The sequence below is a fragment of the Lissotriton helveticus genome, chromosome 1_2 (assembly GCF_964261635.1).
Source record: "Lissotriton helveticus chromosome 1_2, aLisHel1.1, whole genome shotgun sequence".
Taxonomy (NCBI): Eukaryota; Metazoa; Chordata; class Amphibia; order Caudata; family Salamandridae; genus Lissotriton; species Lissotriton helveticus.
Genome location: NC_136058.1, coordinates 288027377 through 288032343, shown reverse-complemented (window position 1 = coordinate 288032343; position 4967 = coordinate 288027377).

Here is a 4967-nt window from a genome sequence, read left to right as displayed (position 1 = left end):
ATACCCCTGCACCCCATAATCATAACCCACCCTTACTCCTTAAAATACCCCAACACCCTTAAACACTAACCCGTCTTAACCCTATAAATATACCCAGTACCCCAAAACCCAAACCTATCCCTAAACCCTAAAAATACCCCTGTACCATAAAACCCAAACCTAGCCCTGAACCCTATAAATACCCCTGTACCTCAAAACCCAAACCTACCCCTGAACCCTAAAAATACCCCTGTACCGCAAAACCCAAACCTAGCCCTGAACCATAAAAATATCCCTGCACCCCAAAACCCAAACCTACCCCTGAACCCTAAAATACCCCTGTACCCCAAAACCCAAACCTAGCCCTGAACCCTAAAAATACCCCTATACCCCAAAACCCAAACCTAGACCTGAACCCTAAAAATACCCCTGTACCATAAAACCCAAACCTAGCCCTGAACCCTATAAATACCCCTGTACCTCAAAACCCAAACCTACCCCTGAACCCTAAAAATACCCCTGTACCGCAAAACCCAAACCTAGCCCTGAACCATAAAAATATCCCTGTACCCCAAAACCCAAACCTACCCCTGAACCCTAAAATACCCCTGTACCCCAAAACCCAAACCTAGCCCTGAACCCTAAAAATACCCCTATACCCCAAAACCCAAACCTAGACCTGAACCCTTAAAATACCCCTGTACCCCAAAACCCAAACCTACCCCTGAACCCTAAAAATACCCCTGTACTCCAAAACCCAAACCTACCCCTGAAACCTAAAAATACCCCTGTACCCCAAAACCCATACTTATCCCTAAACCCTAAAACTACCCCTGTACCCCATAACCAAAACTATATCTGAACCTTTAAAATACCCAAACACCCCAAAACATATACCTTAGTACCCCAAAACATATACCCATATACCCATACGGAGCGTGCCGGAGCGAAGGCAGAAGCCGGCGCCACGACAGGGCTGCCTCGAGGTTCAAGCGCAATGCCCTCAAAGAAAGAAGAGAATGACAGCCCTGTCACCCCAATATCCGGATGAACACAGATGGGCTGAACAGACCAACAAAGGGAGAAGACCGAGGACTCCCACCGCAAGCCAAGAGCACACCCTGACACACCAGACAGCCACCAAGGCGGACCGACGTCCCTGGATACAGCCTCACGGGTGAACCGAATATAAGCCGCAGCAAGCGCAAACCGCGATTCATCCCAACGCTTCCCCAGGCGACCATCCATCCCCGAGTGTCGGCAGTCTAAGTAAAATGGCATCCCTGCTCCTGTCCGCAGATGCCACGGGTGAAGATCAGCACTGACTGTCTACCCTCACACCACTTCAAGATGGAGTCAGCAGTGGCGCCAAGACAGGCAAGAGAATATTTGAACACTCTTCGTGTCAAGCGCCACCGAAGATCAACCTCAGCTAGGCTGCTAGGTCCCTCCTGACACCCGACTCTCCCAGCAAGTCACCACCCCCTGTCATCCCGACTCACCACATGGTTGGCAACCGCCATCACGCTAGCCCTCAGAACATGCGTCAAGCACCACTACCAGAGTACCGATGGACTGGAGTCCTACACGTTGCCACACCAGCTGACTAAAGAAATCAGAAGCTACCTGTGAACCTGACCTACACCGGAACCGCGAGAGCAAGTCTTGGCCAAGACTCATCCACTCGTGAGGGTTGTGCGTGCGACTAAGTAACGTCTCCTCGACGGTCCTGCAGCTGCCCCCAGTCGGCACACAAGCGGCCCCAGTACAGCCCTCCTGCAGTCCCGCAGCAACCCCAACAACGGGCCTCCCCAGGTGGGAGAGGGAGAAGAGACATTGCCCCACCAACAGGTTATCGGTTACAGTCAAGCGGGTCAATAGAGGCATTTGATCAGGCAACACTTCTGTGAACTCTCACCTGGGACTCCATTCATGTCTATGGCGCAAACCCACTATAAGGAACTGTTAGAACTCTTCACAGACCATCACTGAGGTCAGCAAGGTGGGAGCCAGGCAAGACCGCAAGACATGTCATCATCAGTGAACTGACGGTATGCAGCGGACGTCCCCAAGCCAGCGGTCGTGTCCTGAACCCCTCAGGTTAAACTACGGTTGTCCGCCGGGAAGGTCCTGCCCCAAGCAAAGTCACCAGCTCATTTCTGACGTTGTCCTGCCACCTGAATCAGAAGACTGATGGACCCTGTGGTATTTAGTTAACTGTTTGTTTTGTCCTCACAGGTTGGACTAACGTTTTGTTTGTTCTTCAATAAAGTTGGGGAGGAATGTAGTGTCCTGCAGGACACGTTCTAGTGCCCAGCAGGAAGTTGCATCCCCAGTCACTCCATCGAGGGCTGGCCACACTCGCACCCCCACACCCATCCATCACAGGTGTCGCGAGTGACGTGGCCCCGCCAATAAAAGGGCCCGTGTGCACACGCTCGTGGCCAGTTATCGATCCATACTACCGGCTGCCTGTGTCTGTCCTTACCTGCCATGTGGGCCTGAGGCCCATCACCACATGACCCACAGTGAATAATGGCCCTTGAATTTAGAGAAAAAATAATCCTATTTTATTTCAGTTTTGTATAGCACGATGCTGGCCCGGGAGCACTTCTGAGCTTTACAAGACAACCAGACACCTTCAAGGCACTGGGAAGAGTGATTGTTCTTGTGGTTTGAGAGTCTGCCATTAATTGCAGTATTATACGTCTATTTGTATTGTGTACTCATTTGTAACATGCACACGTCACATTCCCTCTTGTAATGTATCATTTGCTACCTCTTGTATTTTGTTTGCTTTTGATACATGCACAATTGCCACCATTGCCTCATGTAATGTAACGTTTGTTCTTGTGTTTTGAGTATCTGCCATTTAGTGCAGTATTATACCTCTATTTGTAAATAGACCCAAAATCCAGCCAGAAAAGGCAGAATTGAATGAACCCCCTGTTCCCAGCAGGGCAAGGAAAGTTGAAAAAGAAAATATGAATCTTTACCTTGAACAGATCCCGCTAAGGCTAGGGGGAAAAAAGTTAGGAAAAAGGCGGCCCCTGAATAGGTCTCAACTCCTGCAAGGCTTCTCCAAATGCCAGAAGCTGAAAGCGATAGGAACGAGTGACATTAGGGTAGTGGGTTTTAGACAAAATAGAGAAGGAAAAGAGATTACTAGAATCACACTATATTCAAACCTGGTAAAAGACACGATTGAAAAGGCAGTAAACGAGTTACAAAAAGAAGGTATCCGCCTATTAAATGAGAATGAAGTCTTAGTAGAAGTAGAAGGAAAGGGACGGCTGGGAAACAACTTTCTAAAATGTCACGCAGGGCTAGGAAAGAGACAGGTTAGGATTTGCGACCAGGAGGATGAAGAGGAAATGCCACTAGGAAACATAAAAATAGTTGCAAACAACTCGGAGGTGGCATATGGATGGGGAAACCGGAGTAAGGAGTCCAACCAGGCAGGACCCTCATCGAAACATACTAATGATTGCAGGGAGGAAGGCTGGTTGAATGATACCGAATAGGGTAAAGGTAGGCCACATAGCATAAGGATAATCTCCTGGAATATAAATGACCTAGGAAATAACCTGAAACAAAATAATATAAAGGAACTGGGGGAAAGTACAGAAATTATGTGTATCCAGGAGACTTGGCTATGTGGCAAGACCCCGATATTTGATGGCTTCTACCAGCTAAACCGACCCGCAAAGAAATGTAGATTCGGGCACGCAGCTGGTGGAATCATGACTCTGGTATCGACTAAGATCATGAAGAAAGTAACTGAAATAAATGTGAAATGCAAATGGTTGTTGGCATGTAGAATAATACTTTCAGGATGTATAAAAAGGGATACAATTCTAATGATAAATGTGTACATGCAATGGGATACCATAGAGCAATATGAAAAGGAAATGGCTCTCTTCAAGGAGGACATAGACTACCTTGGTGAAAAATACGGTGGGGATATGCTTATTCTCATGGGCGACTTTAATCACAAACTTCACCCTGAGAAGGTAGATTATTGGTTTCTAGATATACTGGAGGCCTATGAAATACCTCAAGCGAGTTTCCCCGAATGTATATTTGGTGCAAAAGATATACAGTTGGGAAATCTCCTGGGAACTAAAAACCTGTTCTGTTTAAATGGAAGATGCGAGTTAGACTGCCCCGCCAAAAAAACATTTAAACCAGGCTCCCAATTCTGTCCCATAGACTATGCCTTTACCACACCTTGGAACTTTAGATTAATCTCGGAATTCAGAATTGTGAATAGAGAGGGAAGTGACCATAACATGGTAACTATGGAGATCCCGGATATGCACTTTGAATCTAGCCAAAAGGTTATGGAACAAGAGGTGGAGTACCCTAGACGCCGGACAACTAAGCTCACGGAAGAATATGTTGCCAGATTAATAAAATTACAACAGAACCTAGACCTGAAGACAGCCAGGGGCCGTAACCTCGATTGGTATGTACGAAAAATAGAAGAGGTGGTCCAATCCCTTAGTATAGGCCTAAAAAATATAAATAGAGGCAAAAATAAAAATAATGTAAAAAACCAGAAGATAGAGAAACTCACCGGCTGGTTCACAAGGGAATGCCAGGAAAAAAAAGGGAAGTTAGGAGAATGACCCGCCGCATTCAGAAAAAGAGAGACCAAGATAGTGTAAACACCCTAGAGGGCATAAAAAGAGAATATAGCATGCTTATCAGAAGGGCAAAAAGGGAATTTAAAGAGGGATGCTGGCAAAAATTACTCGAAGCAATCGAAACAAAAAATATACGTAACTTCTGGAAGTTAGTCCACGCAGCAGCAGACCACCAACCAGGGAAAATGAACTGCATAGTAGAAGAGTCGGCATGGGAGGAGTATTTACAGGACCTGTATTGCCCTCAGAAAGACCGGGAAGAAAATCTGTACACAGACTGGAGCGGTCTGGTAGCAGATATAAAACCTGCTTTTTCCGCTCAAGAGGTTAAAAAAACGA